The sequence below is a fragment of the Salvelinus sp. IW2-2015 genome, linkage group LG5, assembly GCF_002910315.2.
Source record: "Salvelinus sp. IW2-2015 linkage group LG5, ASM291031v2, whole genome shotgun sequence".
Classification (NCBI taxonomy): Eukaryota; Metazoa; Chordata; class Actinopteri; order Salmoniformes; family Salmonidae; genus Salvelinus; species Salvelinus sp. IW2-2015.
In genome coordinates, this window is record NC_036844.1 from 18,387,717 (window position 1) to 18,405,646 (window position 17,930).

The window sequence follows — 17,930 nt, forward strand, 5'->3', positions numbered from 1 at the left end:
TAAGACTATGTGGGAGACATGCTGAGAGCTGCCTCCTTATTGGAGACTATGTGGGAGACATGCTGAGAGCTGCCCTCCACATTACAGACTATGTGGGAGACATAATGAGAGCTGCCCTCCACATTACAGACTATGTGGGAGACATGCTGAGAGCTGCCCTCCATATTCAAGACTATGTGGGAGACATGCTGAGAGCTGCCCTCCATATTGGAGACCATGTGGGAGACATGCTGAGAGCAGTGCCTCCATATTACAGACTATGTGGGAGACATGCTGAGAGCTGCCCTCCTTATTGGAGACTATGTGGGAGACATGCTGAGAGCTGCCCTCCATATTGGAGACTATGTGGGAGACATGCTGAGAGCTGCCCTCCACATTACAGACTATGTGGGAGACATGCTGAGAGCTGCCCTCCATATTGGAGACTATGTGGGAGACATGCTGAGAGCTGCCCTCCATATTGGATACCATGTGGGAGACATGCTGAGAGCTGCCCTCCATATTGGAGATTATGTGGGAGACATGCTGAGAGCTGCCCTCCATATTACAGACTATGTAGGAGACATGCTGAGAGCAGCCCTCCATATTACAGACTATGTGGAGACATGCTGAGAGCTGCCCTCCTTATTGGAGACTATGTGGAGACATGCTGAGAGCTGCCTCATATTACAGACTATGTGGGAGACATGCTGAGAGCTGCCCTCCATATTGGAGACTATGTGGGAGACATGCTGAGAGCTGCCCTCCACATTACAGACTATGTAGGAGACATGCTGAGAGCCCTCCATATTACAGACTATGTGGGAGACATGCTGAGAGCTGCCCTCCTTATTGGAGACTATGTGGGAGACATGCTGAGAGCTGCCCTCCATATTACAGACTATGTGGGAGACATGCTGAGAGCTGCCCTCCTATTGGAGACTATGTGGGAGACATGCTGAGAGCTGCCTCCATATTGGAGACTATGTGGGAGACATGCTGAGAGCTGCCCTCCACTTACAGACTATGTGGGAGCATGCTGAGAGCTGCCCTCCATTTTACAGACTTTGTGGGAGACATGTTGAGAGCTGCCTCCATATTGGAGACTATGTGGGAGACATGCTGAGAGCTGCCCTCACTTTTTACAGACTATGTGGGAGACATCTGAGAGCTGCCCTCCATATTGGAGACTATGTGGAGACATGCTGAGAGCTGCCCTCCTTATTACAGACTATGTGGGAGACATGCTGAGAGCTGCCCTCCATATTGGAGACTATGTGGAGACATGCTGAGGCTGCCCTCCAATTACAGACTATGTGGGAGACATGCTGAGAGCTGCCCTCCATATTACAGACTATGTGGGAGACATGCTGAGAGCTGCCTCCATATTGGAACTATGTGGGAGACATGCTGAGAGCTGCCCTCCACATTACAGACTATGTGGGAGACATGCTGAGAGCTGCCCTCCACATTACAGACTATGTGGGAGACATGCGAGAGCTGCCCTCCACATTACAGACTATGTGGGAGACATGCTGAGAGCTGCCCTCCACATTACAGACTATGTGGGGAGACATGCTGAGAGCTGCCCTCCATATTGGAGACCATGTGGGAGACATGCTGAGAGCAGACCTCATATCTACGACCTATGTGGGAGACATGCTGAGAGCTGCCATCCATATTGGAGACTATGTGGGAGACATGCTGAGAGCTGCCCTCCACATTACAGACTATGTGGGAGACATGCTGAGAGCTGCCCTCCATATTTTTTTTATTTTACCTATATTTTTACAGGTTTTTCTCATTGAGATAACATCTCTTTTCCAAGAGAAACCTGGTCCAATAGCAACAGGGGGAACCACGTTTCAGACAAAACAACTTACATACACTAACACAACATTAAACAAAACTATAAACACACATACAGTACAACAAAAACAATTTTTTGTGTTTAAACTCCACCAACGTGACTAGATCATCAAATTTTGAAATGTTCAGGAGAGAATTCCAGGACCACGGAGCTCAGTAACTAAAACTATTTCTACCATGACCTGTTCTAATTTTTGGTACTGTTAGAAGCAAATGAGAATGGGAACGTAATTGATATTTATTTACCAACCTGACTAAAAAAGAACAGAGATAAAATGGCATTTTACCCAATATGGCCTTATAAATCAGTGTATACCAATGTATAAGCCTACGCAAGGTCAATGACGACCAGCCAACAGCGCTCTAGAGATCACAATGATGTGTTAGACGTTTTTGATTTGTAATGAACCTGAGGGCTGCATGATACACTGAATCAAGTGCTCTCAGGGTAGTGGTTGAGGCCTGCATATATATATATATATATAACATCACTGCAATCTAAAACCGTACGTAATGTACATTGTACCAGCTCCTTCCTGGCCTCAAAAGAAAAACAAGCCTTATGCCGGTAATAAAAACCTATTCTCAGCTTGAGCTTCCTTATCAAGTTCTCTACATGCACAGTGAAGCTCAGCTTATCATCAACCCACAGACCCAAATATTTGTACACTTTAACTTGCTCTATAGTATGTCCAGCCAATGTAGCAATGACGTGATTAGTAACATGCCTGTCATTTGAAAATACCATGCATTTTGTTTTACCTGAATTTAGAACCAGCTGTAAATTATACAGATTCTGTTGTTTGATTTTAAATGCTCTTTGGGCATTTTCAAAAGCTAAAGATAAACTATTACCACTTGAATGAAGAACAGTATCATCTGCATAAAAATTAACATCCGCTGTTTCAATAAGACTATGTGGGAGACATGCTGAGAGCTGCGCTCCATATTCAGCTATGTGGGGAGACATGCTGAGAGCTGCCCTCCACATTACAGACTATGTGGGACATGCTGAGAGCTGCCCTCCACATTACAGCTATGTGGGAGACATGCTGAGAGCTGCCCTCCATATTGGAGACTATGTGGGAGACATGCTGAGAGCTGCCCTCCATATTACAGACTATGTGGGAGACATGCTGAGAGCTGCCCTCCATATTGGAGACTATGTGGGAGACATGCTGAGAGCTGCCCTCCATATTACAGACTATGTGGGAGACATGCTGAGAGCTGCCCTCCACATTACAGACTATGTGGAAGACATGCTGAGAGCTGCCCTCCACATTAGACTATGTGGGAACATGCTGAGAGCTGCCCTCACTATTGAGACTATGTGGAGACATGCTGAGAGACTGCCCTCCAATTACAGACTATGTGGGAGACATGCTGAGAGCTGCCCCCACTATTAGACTATGTGGGAGACATGCTGAGAGCTGCCTCCAATTACAGACTATGTGGGAGACATGCTGAGAGCTGACCTCCACATGACCGAACTATGTGGGAGACATGCTGAGAGCTGCCCTCCACATTACAGACTATGTGGGAGACATGCTGAGAGCTGCCCTCCACATTACAGACTATGTGGGAGTCATGCTGAGAGCTGCTCAGTAGTGTGACTGTACCAGCCCAGACACAGCTTGTTCTCTCATTAACACCATATCTTCATCAGCCCTTATCAGAGATGATTATCAGTATGACACCGTTGTGCTAACAAATACAGTTCTGTTTCTGACTCATTGAAACAAAACAGAAACATGACTGATAGTGTCAGTTGCCTTGCACCTCACTGGTTTCATTCATAAATATATATGTATATACACACAGTGCATACTGTACACATATTGTAGATCTGTTTTGCTGTGCCACAGGTCAGGACTTCCTGTAACGAGTGCGCTGAGAGTCAGGAAGCAAGTTCAGGGGGTGAGTGTTTTAATAAATAAAAGAAACAATGAACACAAAACACAAACAAAGCACCGACATGAAAACACAGTCAATAACACCTGAGGAAATAACCAATGGGAGTGACAGATATAGGGAAGATAATCAAGGAGGCGATGGAGTCCAGGTGAGTGTCATGAGGCGCAGGTGCGTGAGACGATGGGGACAGGTGTGCGGGATAATCAGCAGCCTGATGACCTAGAGGCCGGAGAGGGAGTATAGGTGACACTTCCTATGTAATTCATGTTTTTGGAGGAATATCTTGTGGTCACATTGACCTTCACATTAGCAGTGACACTCAGAGACAGTTGTCTGTGTCCGTGACAGACTGAGACAGATTGCCGTGGCCCGGGCAGTGTCACACGCTCTGTATGCAAAACAAGGTGTTCCCACATCAATGACCCATCAAAATGCCAGCTCTTAATCACAACTTACCTAATGAGCCATCTATCAACCCAGCAGAAGGCTACTGTAAGCTCCAGGCCAGCGGCAACACTGAAATTTGATTAAGTCGACCTCGTGCTGATTGAGACGTTGTCCTGCCTTTGCATGTCTTCAACTCATCACACAAAGGAGGGTCCATCGGTGGCAATGCCGCGGGGTGCAGCTCAGCTGTAGAAACCTGCTTAGTAGCATGTATATTAGATATATTCTAATCAATCAGATGAAAGGAAAATACCTTCTGTAGGACCAGCTGTTTTCAAGGTGCACCCTTTTTGTGTCAGCGTATCTAATTCTTTTAAAGCACCACATCCTGTGGCTTTAGAGTGCAGGTTAGAAGGGAGGAGTGCTGTTGTGTTTCGGAGAGTGCAGGACTCAGGAGCATGAGTGCACGGAAGTGTTGCCTAATGATTCTCCCTCCAGCCAGAGTGGAGGTCAGAGACTCAGGGTCAAATGAAAAGTCAAGCTGTAAGGCAGCAGGCACAGGGAGGAGGAGGACAACGAAGTCTGGTGAAAAGCACTGAAGAGTCACTCCTGGTGTGGCAAGGTTATCTAATGGCCACTGTTCGGCCGCGCCGAGAGGAAGTTGAATAATTGAGTTGTTGCGCTATCCACAGATGGCCTATTAGGACATGTTCATTCACCTGCTACAGTATGTGCCTCACCACAACTCGCGGCTGCAGTCAAATGGCCTCCAGACTGGACAATACAACCGAAGACCTGCCCTGAAAATGTGGCTGTTAGTGCAAATACAATTAGCACTCAATTACATTTTATCCCCTTCTGAAAAACGTCTGCCTAAATGAGGGACAAGGTTCTCTATAATGGTACCGTATAGAGGTCACTATAGAGGTTCAATATTGTTAACCCTCTGTATCCTTTCTCCCAACAAAATATGAATAATTTGCAGATAGATTTAGTGTATTTAGATTATAAATGTGCAGGCTGCAGGGAAAACAAGGAACGACTTCTGAAAAAAGATAGATTGGATAGTCCTCTACAACTAAGTGTCCACTAACCCAAACCGTAGCTTCATGTCCGCATCCCAGTTCAACCCTCACCCTCAACCCTAACCCTATAGTAATACATTGTACTTACAGCAGTAATGCCTAAACTAACCCTAACCAAGCTGTTGGGTGTCAACAGATTTGCAGTTAGTGGTTTGTTGATAGTATTATCATCTATAGAACATCCATTGGGGACTGTTCGATTGACCTAGGTTTATACATGTTACCTACAATAGTGTTTGTTGTCAAAAGCAAGGTGAAGATAAGACAGACTGCCCTGACATTCACATTTCAAGTGTTTTCTTCACAACAACTTTTGTCTCCCTCTTCTCACATTGTACTCCTGCCTGGTACATTGTTCCCAAACAGAGCCTGGTGAACAGAGCTTATCAAGCCCTCCTTTCTTTAGTCAGGCAGGCTGTCGCTCCAGACGGTCTGTTAGACTGTTTCAGGTATGACTTTAGCGAGAGAGCCATGTACTGTGTTGACATCTCCTCTTCCTCAGATGTGGAGGCAGCTGGGGGCTGTAGCTTCACTGTTTTGGTGTGGATATGGAGATGGTGTGTGTGTGTGTGTGCGCCCCTGTGTGTGTGTATGTGTTTGTGGACCTGGGATGAACATGCCCCATCACACACACACACACACACATCACACTTTAGAGTTGGTGGTCTGTCTGTCTGTCTGGCTGGCTGTGTGTCTCTGTCTGTCCAGGACCAGGGGTCTCCCCAGCTCCGGATGTCTGTGTGGCATCTGTCATGGCCGGGGACAACGTGGTGGGTCCGATTTGGAGCTGAGTCCTGATACTCTGGGGGTTACAGAGAGGTCAGGGGAGGGACTGGAGCCGTGTGGCAGGTCATGCTTGTTGCTCATAGCAGGAGAGGGTGGGGGGTGGGCATGGGTAGTCTGGGGTCTGGGTGGAGTAGTTTGGGGGTCTGTGGGGTTTATAAGGTGACAGGTGCAGACTTTGATTCATCATCAGTTCAACACCAAAGGGCCGCTCATGCAGACAGACAGACAGACACACATATACTGAGGCACGGCGTCAGGGTAGCAATGGCTAGAAGGGGGGCTCTGGTCTCTGTGAGTCGCACCCCGCCAGACACCCTGGACTTGACTGCGACTGGAGCTATGATCTGAAGGGTCTGCTGCTTAGGGTCATGGCAGGATTCTCCTCCGTGCTTCACATTGTTCTCATATTTATTGCACAGACACGTTTTAGATGTTGCTGTTCAAAGGCAGTTAGCCCCAGAAGGTCATATTTGAATGGTCTGAATATTTATGACCACTGTAGAGGGTCAGTCAGTCCCGTTCTGGGGCAGGGGCTGACCATCACAGGAGGTTGGTGACACCTTAATTGGGGAGGACGGGCTCATGGCTGGAGTGGAATAAGTGGAATGGTATCAAATGCCATTCCATTTGCTCCGTTCCAGCCATTATTATGAGCCGTCCTCCCCTCAGCAGCCTCCACTGCTGGCCATTCACCTTAACCACATGTCTACTATGTGCCTCAGTTACTGATGTGTACAGTTAAAATCATTACCTGTTGTAAGATGGTCAGCGATCAACTTGTAAAGCATCACCTTAAAGGGTTAGACCTCAGCATCTTCTATAGCAGGGATCAGCAACTAGATTCAGCCGTGGGACAATCTTTTCTTGAGTGGATGAACGGGGGGCTGGAACATAATTACAAATCATTTATAGACTGCAAATTGACCGCAAGAAGCCCTAACAGATAACATTTTGACTAAAACATAATATTTTCAAATCTTGCTTACATTTGTATACGATCACGTGTCTCTGTATTATGTGTGGGAATACTTGGGAACAGATTTCCAACATTTTAATCAGTTGGAGCTGATATCCTGGTGTTTTTACAGTCTTTTATGCACAGCCATGAAAATCTAAATAATAATTAACACACATATATATACAGTGAGGAGAACAAGTATTTGATACACTGCCGATTTTGCAGGTTTTCCTACTGTCATGATCGTCTCGCTGAGAGAGAGTGGACCAAGGCGCAGCGTGTGCAAAACACATTCTTTTATTTTAGAGAAAACGAAAAACACGAAACTTTAACAAACTGAAACCAAAACAACAAACGTGAAGCTAAAGACGTAAGTGCACACACACGCTACAAACGTACAACATAGACAATTACCCACATTAACCTAGTGCCTATGGCTGTCTTAAATATGGCTCCCAATCAGAGACAATTAATGACATCTGTCTCTGATTGAGAACCATTCAGGCAACCATAGACACAGCTAGACACCTACACTAAACACAAACCCATCTACTCTACTTAACCCCCTAAACAGTACAACCATCCTTAGACAATACACAAAACACAGTACCATCCCATCTGTCACAGCACCCTAGACCAACTAAATAATAAAGAAAACAAAGAAATCTAAGCCAGGCGGTTGTCACCTACTTACAAAGCATGTAGAGTCTGTAATTTTTATCATAGGTACACTTCAACTGTGAGAGACGGAATCTAAAACAAAAATCCAGAAAAATCACATTGTATGATTTTTAAGTAAAAGTATTTGATACATCGAAAAGCAGAACTTAATATTTGTACAGAAACCTTTGTTCAATTACAGAGATCATACGGTTCCTGTAGTTCTTGACCAGCGTTTGCACACACTGCAGCAGGATTATGGCCACTCCTCCATACAGACCTTCCAGATCCTTCAGGTTTCGGGGCTGTCGCTAGGCCAATACGGACTTTCAGCTCCCTCCAAAGATTCTATTGGGTTCAGGTCTGGAGACTGGCTAGGCCACTCCAGGACCTTGAGATGCTTCTTACCGGAGCCACTCCTTAGTTTGCCCCTGGCTGTGTGTTTCGGGTCGTTGTCATTGCTGGAAGACCCAGCCACGACCCATCTTCAATGCTATCTTACTGAGGGAAGGAGAGTGTTTGGCCAAGATCTCGCAGATACATGGCCCCATCCATCTCCCCTCAATACGGTGCAGTCGTCCTGTCCCCTTGTAAGAAAAGCATCCCCAAAAGATGTTTCCACCTCCAAGCTTCACGGTTGGGATGGTGTTTCTTGGAGTTGTACTCATCCTTCTTCTTCTCCAACACGGCCGAGTGGAGTTTAGACCAAAAAGCTCTATTTTGTCTCATCAGACCACATGACTTCTCCATTCCTCCTCTGGATCATCCCAGATGGTCATTGGCAAACTTCATACGGGCCTGGACATGCGCTGGCTTTGCGCTGACAGATTTTAATCCATGACGGCGTAGTGTGTTGACGTTTTTTAATGGTTTTCTTTTGAGACTGTGGTCCCAGCTCTCTTCAGGTAATTGACCAATCCTGCCGTGTAGTTCTGGGCTGATCTCACCTTCCTCAATGATCATTGATGCCCCGACGAGGAGAGATGGAGGTGAGGAGATCTAAGCCATGCTGAGCCGCCCAGACCGGTAGAAGGTGATGACCGTCATCTTGAACTTTTCATTTCTAAAACTGCAATGCCAACAGTTGTTGTCCATTAGCGCTTTCACCACAGTTTGCTGTCCTATGTACCTCACAGCCCATCCCAGCCTTGTGCATGTCTACAATTTTATCCCTGATGTTCTTACACAGCTCTCTGGTCTTGGCCATGTGAGCAGGTTGGATTCCTGTTTGATTGAGTGTGTGGACAAGGTGTTTTATACAGTAACGAGTTCAAACAGCTGCAGTTATACAGGTAATGAGTGAGAGACAGGAGGGCTTCTTAAAGAAAAAACTAACAGGTCTGTGAGCAGCCGGAATTCTTACTGTTTGTAGGTGATACAATACTTATGTCATGCAATAAAATCTAATTAATTACTTAAAAATCATACAATGTGATTTTCTGGATTTAGATTCCGTCTCTCACAGTTGAAGTGTACCTATGATACAAATTACAGACCTCTACATACTTTGTAAGTAGGAAAACCTGCAAAATCGGCAGTGTATCAAATACGTGTTCTCCCCACTGTATATATATATATATACTTTTTTGGCTCAGAAAACTTGGGGGGGGGGGGGCAAATATAACAACCAGCCGCCATGGGGAAACCTGTCTATAAACTATAATATGATAAAAGATTATCAACATGGATGTCTTATTATTCCAAAGTGTAATGATATTTCATCTCTGTAAACTAATTATCCTACGTTTAACTCCCATAGAGACAAAAAGAAGAACAACACACCCCAAATCCTAGTGAAACATCACAGTTTTCTAAGAGCAAGTACTGTATCTTATATTCGCCCTAATATTATTTCCTAAGATCGATCTCCAGTCTCCCTGTGTGAGGCTTGCCAGCCAGGCAGTCTAAAGCCTGTGTTATCTTCCAGATGGCTACAAGGACTAGCTCCTGCAAAGCTTCCTCTCCAAGCAGAGAGCCATCAAAAGCTTTTGTTTACAGGCTCCCTGTTGAAGCGATGGAAAATCTGCCAATTTGGCAGCCTGTTGGAAAACATCTGATTTTGTCTGCAAGTGTTTTCGGACTCTGTTCTACATTTGCATAAATCGTTTTTGTTTCCGGGGCCTAAAAGGAGTGCGCAGCGGCAGAGTTGCAGTTTCCCTTCCTGTAAATCTCTCATTCGCAGGCTATTACATCCTTCAGGCCAAATGAAAACTCCACTTAACACTTCAGCCAAAGTAAATAGAGGGAGATAAAAGCGCTGGGGACTTCAAAGCCCAGAGTATTAGTCTCTTCTGAGCCAACATCAAATAGGCTCCACGCAAAAACAATCTGTCATTTCCTCTGGGAATAAAATATTGAAGCGAATTAATCCCCTCTGATAATGCACCGAGTGAAGATTTACCTGAGAGCGCTTAGGCAGCTGGGATGTTGAGATTCTTATTGAATGGAATTTGACACATCTGAGGGGAATCTGGGGCTCGGGTTGCACATTTGGCAAAAGAGATGGTTTCTGTTTTCCTGGTTTTATTGAAATGGGTTAAGTGGTAGTCATGAGGGGATGTACAGTATGTGATGAAAAAAAACACAGGTTAGTGTTTTTCATCATGAATCTTGTTCTGGAGGCAGCTCTGCAGAGTGTCCACTAGTTGGCACAGACATAAAGTCATAAAATCTGATTTGAAACCTAATCCTAACCTTAAACCTAACCTTAACCACAATGCTAACCCTAATGCCTAACCCTAACCTTAAATGAAGACCAAAAAGCAATTTTTTTGTTTTCATGGATTTAATCAAACAGCCGAGCACAAATAATTTGATCAAGATAGTGCTGAGTGTGTGTGTGCTCCTGAGATGGGTGAACATTAGGATTCTAGATTAGAGCACATTGTTACAGTAAATCTTTACATCAACATTGAACATCCAGATTTCCACAGATGTTAAGTGAAGGGAAACCCCTCTAAAACTCTGTAAGTCAGTAACAATACAAGGCCTGTTATTAGTAAACAACAGTCAAATACGTTAACGAGCTTGATAAGTTTGGAATTTGCACTTTTGGGATTAGTCTATTGACACCATTGTTCCAGGCAAACTCAATTAAACTCAAGTATTAGAAAGGATTTGACATATGAAATTGGATCCTGAAGGTTATGTTTTTGAGACCACAGGACAATTGACTGTGGGGATTGCCTTGTTTTGTACTCCAGCAGTGCTTTATTTCTCCACAAGGGAGAGTTGTTGTCCAACAGATCACACAGAGACAGATGAGCCATTACATTTCTATAAGCCACACTGCAGTAGCTCGGATTCAAATTATTTCACARGATGTTCTTTCTTAATTAATGGGATCTGAAATGAACAATGGGTGTAACCACACAAACTGTCATGGGCACACACCCATGGGCACACACCCACAGAGCGAGGCACCAATTCAGAGTGCCACATAAATGCAAGGTCTTGCTGCAGGCACTTACACTGCAATCTCCTGAAAATATGTCTCTCTGTCTCTCTGTCTCTCCTCTGCTAGTCCATTCAAGTTTCATTTGAAAACGTGCTTGATATCATAGCCAGGATCTTCCCTTGATCATTACATAGATATGCAACAAGGAAGATATAATGATCTATTAACTAGCTTTCTATCCTTGCATATTCCCCAGAACTATATTTAAAAGATAATCAACTAAGCATGACTAAAAGCAGAGAATTTGCATGTTTTATTTTCTCTACCTCATTTGGGTTGGCATTTGGCATTGCACTGTAAAACAACACTAATGTTTGCCAAAATAATTTAAACTGATAGACTAATACTGTTGCTAGAGTGCCTTGATGACGACAATGACTGACATGCAACCAAAAAATGCATTGTTTCCTTGTGCTATCGGCCCACTGTTTGTCTAAAAGCACTTTAAAGTGGAAGTCTGTACACTCATTACAATAACGCCACATCCATTTATCTTTTTCAACAAGCTTCATTAGAGAAGAGCAAGTCATCGATAGCAGAAATAGCCGTCCCACAGATCCTGCCTTGTTTCTCATGCTTTCTAGCAGATCACTGTAGCTCCCCTCTCTCTATTCTCTGCCTTCTCTGGTTTTAATTTGGCCTTATTAATCATAAAAGCATCACCAAGCAGCCGTTGTAGGGTAAACTGAGAGGAGAAATGAGCCCCTAAAAATGTATTTTTCACTCAAGTGGACAAACACAACAAGGAACACAAAGGAAAGGTTCTCTGCTCCCAGATCAAATGGCAAGGGGGTGATTATTAAAGACAGAAAACAAACAGTACTGTAGACGTGGTAGCTACGGTTGCTCACACATACATGAGCTACACACACACACACACACACACACACACACACACACACACACACACACACACACACAACACACACACACACAGCACACACACACACACACACACCAACACACACACACACACACACACACACACACACACACACACACACACACACACACCTATGCACGGAAACAGACACACACGTATGTGCATACACACAGACAGACACATACACGCTTGATAGATAAGGTGCAGTATGCCGTGCACTGAAGGGTAAAGGAGAGAATTTGTTATCTTGTACCTGTTGGAGAGTGAGGTTAATGTTTTGGACATCCTACTCTACCATTACATTCTCTTTTTAAGCTGGCAGCCCCTCTGACTGCCTATGTTTTTAGTCAGCAGTCTCTATTTCTATGCAACAGATGTGTCCCACTGTCAGTCGGGCCTCTGACAAAGYAAGATGGAGAGCGCTCTCTTCTTTTAAACAGTTGCACATGGGGGTTTCTCCTTTCTGCCGGCCGGCCAGGCGTTAGTGAGGAACAGTCGCCACTCTAGACTCCTCTGCTCCATTCCATATCTAATTCTAATGGTGGGAAAAAAGGTTTAATTGATGGCTTTTCCATGTGCAAAACTTCCATGAAAAAATACCCTGAAAAATAAGAGAAAGAAGAGAGAATTCTTATGCTGTCTGTGGCCAGTTTGATGATTCATTCAATGAATGTAGACTATCTCCAACAAAGAGGGAATTCTGAGAAGAACTTGAAGGCATTTGATGTTGATTGGAGGGTATTATTGTATGACCCCATAGCTCATAGCAGAGTATGAATTCAGTGTATTTAATGCACATTATATTCATACTGTATATGCAGTGTATACACATTGCCCTAGGTTGTTTTGTGGGTCCTCACAACCTGTGAAAAGTGCATGCTGTTGTTAGCTGAGAATAATGTTGCAGGATATGTTTGGCTGTAATGAATGGTCGAACATAAGACAAGATAGATAAAGACAAACAGTTTGTTGTTTTGATTTCACCTTGACCTGTTCAAAAAGAAATCACCATAGGATTTTAACAAAGGGATTGTTTCTACCTACTGTACGCATAACTTGAAAGCCTTCCAAAAAGTATTATAATATGCACAATTCACCTAATTTCACTTCATAGTCTATTTCTGTTTCTTTGGTGTGAAAATAGAATAATAAAAACAGATTAAATTATATTTTTCCTACAACTGATTTAGCCTATTTTGCAACCATAATTTTGAAAACTTTTCACACCCATATCTCCTAAATGTCTAAACAGTTAAAAAGACGTGGAAGTGATATTAGATACCTGAATGTCTGTGCCGCAATTGATTTTGAAACAGAAAAATCTTTGCTGAAGGCATGCGGACAGAGATAAGCGACTCCAAGCATACATTATTGGGTTGACAAGAACTACGGGAGCTAAATGATATTCCACGGTGAGATTGTTCTTTTTCATTATCACTAACACTGCTTTCCAATTTAATCAGCTTCAATAATGTACATTTTTATACCATGAAATATACAAGAACAACTTAAATTAGGCTACACTAGCTAGTTGTTGRTAATTTATAATTGTTCATTCACAGCCTATAATTTTATATGCCTAAACAACGAAATTAAATAATATATTCCTTTGAAATGTAGTTGATTTTATGTATTTAATCTGTTTATTTTWGACGGACACTTTGATATTTGTTGTGTGAGAAGATATTTCACTGACATTTTGATATCATCACTGTTTACTTATTTAACAATCAGGATATGCAAAATAAACGAGGAAAAAGTCCTTCATTCGGCTATGCAAAAATAAGTAAATATACAATAGCCTACAATAAAGATGTATAAACATGAATGTTTTTTTTAGAAAAACGAACAATTAATACATAACGTTATTATATTAGAACATATTACATCAGAAATTAATAAGCATTTTAAAAAACGGGTTAGGTAGAACTGCTTGTGTCAAAATTAAAACCCAGAGTTGGTGAAACCCCCAATCAGTCGCCCACCAACACCGCAGCCGTCATTACTTGAAGACAATCTCCGACAGCGTGGCATCTGAAATTGTTCAAACTTTTTGAGAGAAAAAACAGTTTCTCAAAAGGTCTCCTTGAACATTTTCTACTTTCCCCAGCACATGTCTCGTGGAGCTAAAATTGCCTGGGTCATTATATAGGATGCAGGGGTTTCTGAGTTTTCTTAGCAATTGGCGAGGAGAGCGGAAGTTATTCTAACAATTTTACATGATCGACCCCATTTTTCTCAATTAGATTTTTTTTTACAGACTTGTAGCTTTTACATTTTCTACATCAATGTAGACTTTTGGGATGAATCAAAGTTTGTTTAGATTATTTTCATGAGACACTTTATTGGACATTTAAATACCCTTAAAACTTGAGAATATGTCAATGGACCAATGCTCTTATTATGATTAACTGAAAAGTGTAGACATTTCACCCAACTACATTACATAGCGTATTTTTCATCAAACAAATACTGTAAACTGTAGGCTATACTGTCTAAAAATGTACACACACTTTTGCTAATACATATTTATTTAGATAGGCCTACATCAGCACGCAATATATCAGATTTAGAATAGCATTATTAAAGTGAACTAATACAATGTTATACAATTACACCTCCTACGACAACACTGAGAAACGGGTTACACACGGTGCTCAATAAATCAACTAGCTCCATGTACAGTAGTCTCTGACCCTCTTGGTTCAAAAGTATTTTATTTMAAAATGTATCCCACCACTGCATGGCGCTAAGGCACCGTTTTATCATAATCATATTCACACATATTTATGAAAATAGGCCTACACATAGGATATATGAAAAGCATAATAATACTAATTACAAGACTGTTTGATAAATAACCGTTAAGGAATCTTATAAAAGTGGCAGAAATGGAGGCAGTCATTGTATAGATTATATAGCCTTTTAAGTTTGATATTTGTTTTAAAAATATTAGGGAATAGTACTGTTTATTTAAACTTGAAATAAAGCCTGATGGATCATCGAAATTAAACAGTGTGTTAAATAATAGCGTCATTTTGTTCATTACTGAATTTTTATTTTTTATGTCCCAATTAGGTGTATACATTTCGGCCACGTCCACACTTTTCCAAGTAACCTAATTTGTTAGGTAACATATCTAGCTACTTTTTAAAAGCACTTGTTTGTCAGACAGTAACGTTACTAAGTTGACACATTTTGGTCTATGCCGAAAAAAGACTAACATCGATTAGTGCAATTTATCAGCATGCAGCTGAACCCAGACGTGTGGTAGGTCGGTGTAGTCCATACTGTAAACGCCATATTTTTCAGACAAATAATGCATTTTGAATTGAATTTATATTACCTTTGATCCCGTTTTTATCTTGACAATGGCAATTATATGATTTGAATCTTATTGATTTTATTGGACATTTATTCTATATTATAGTATTTTCTGAACTTTTAGGCTATTTCTTATTATAGCAGTGACAATATTCAGTACTCATTTAAAGTTGCTCATTCGTTTTTATTGATCATCAAAGTTCTAAATCTCCTTTCTCTTATGTTGGTTAAAATGGCCTATTGCTATATAACTTTATAAACCAGTCAGGTTTGAGTCACCTTAGAAATACATTTTAGATGGAGTTCTTTCTCTCAGTATCTGCTTCTCTCTCTCTCATTGCTCCACAGGAAAGCTTTTATGAGCCAAGACCTTCTCTGCTCTGGTGCTTTGCTGCTGTATAGTATACTGCTCGCCTTCACACAACCATGCACACCACGCTCACACCAAAAAACTAGAATGCCCTCCCCTCCCTAACATCAAAGTGTACAGTGGTGCAGTAACTTTGGGGTGAGAGATATGGGCAAGGTTACAAATCATCTTTCCACAGACGTTATCACCAATACCCACGAAATGGAGTTCCTGGAATTACAATCGTCTGGAATCGCTCTAACTCACTCACTTCCCCTCACATCTCCTCCTCCTCCTCCTCCTCCTCCTCTTCTCTATCCTTCTATTTCTCCTCTCTCATTCATCAAGCTAAGCAGTATGGATCAATATTGGTTACACAGACATTTGCTCTGCCATCACCTGAAAATCTCTCCTGAATGTGACGTGCTTTATGGTAGACTGTCACATTGTGTAGCCTGGCCCAATCTTCTTCAGTAAAGTAACTGCTATTCTCAAGATGCTCAGATAAGGCTAAATAATATTCTGCCAGTGAAAAACACATGTTGTTAAGTGTTTCCAAAAAACTTCCCTATTGAAATGAATAGAGCCCAAAGTTTATATTCAGTTGAATTTGCCTCATATATTAGACCCCTGCTAATGAGCTCCAAGAAGGTCAAATCCTACAATAGGTAAAAGGCAATTGTGTAATGTATTGGCTAGGTACCTATACAAAAAAATGATGTAGGCCATGTTCACAATGATTATAACAAGCTACACTTGGCCTGTACAGTTCAGTCCTTTGTTAATGAATAATTTGACCCTTGAACCATAACCAATTTTCATCTGCATAAGGGGTTCAAACCTCCACTAACTGAATGGTATCCCACCCAGCCAGGTCACCCGTTATACAAGTCAGTATTCGACGTCCATACAAGTCTGAGGACGTCGGGAGATGATGTGTATACTGGCCACTAGGGGCAACATTGAGCGCTGTTACCTTCAAGTAGGTTTGGGTTTTGCTGGACGGGGATTGCGGATGTACGTCAGCATCTGCCTCTGATTCCAAAGGATGCAAGTTCAAATGCAGTGATAGAAAGTGGTTTTTGATATTTCGGTTTGAAACCTATTCCAAACAACCCTTACCTTAACCATTCTTAGTAAATGCCTAACCTGAAGATTTCTTAACCTTAAACAACAACAACTTTGAAATGTGACGTTTAAGAAACATGGATGAACGTCTAATTCTGACGTGAGACTGTGACAGCTAGTTGATCCCACTACCAACAAGTGGAAAAAGCATCCATCAACATGGAAGATATACTGTAATATTGTTACACAAACAACGACAATGCAGTGCTAGAAAGGCAGTAAGTGTGACAAAAGAGGAGTTCTTCTTAAGTGCCATGCAGTGTCCATGTGTATAATGACAGACAGGATGTCCTAACTGTGTTGTGGTTGACAGAGGAGAATCTATGTTGTTGTTATCCTAATCACTGTCTTTCTCCTAACCTCCCTGACTTACTGACTGATTGACACCCAAGGGTTCCTCTACGTGGGACAATGTGGGACACACACACACACACACACACACACACACACACACATAGAACATCACGACGACACACACACACACACACACACACACACACGACACCACAACACATAGAACAGTGACATAAATTCCCACAAAAAACACCTGGTACAGTGTTGCGTATTTTAAATAACAAACGTCAACTTGAAGTCCACCATTACTTTCTGCACACAAAATCTCAGGTTGTCCCTGTGCTTGCTAACAGTCATTGCTTTTCTCCCTTCCTGTTTTCTTGGAAGTTGCTCAGATTTTGTAGTGACAAGTCACAATACACCCTCGGCGGGAAAACCCTAACAGAACTTTCTTCTTAGAAGTACTTATTGTTTCTGTCTACAGACATATCATCCACCAGGACTTAGGGACCTGTGAACTGCCACTCCCGAGAGCCTCTGTCCAAAATCAGATTATTCTTTGTGTTTCATCAGGTTGAGAGATCTGGCTAGAGGTGTATTGGGCATAATTGACTCCTCCTTCATACTCCCTGTACAACAGTTCCCAACAGCTAGCACCAAAATAACAAATACACTTGTTCATTAACATATGCAAAGTACATCATCGTTTTTCAATCTCCTAGTTTGTTTGGGCCCTAACATCATCCTCTCATTGGGATTTTATTGTTGTCATGACTGCGCACTGATTTATTATAGAGATATTACTGGACCTGGACTAGACTGACTTAGCGCGAGGGCAGCCTCTCCTCTCACGTCTC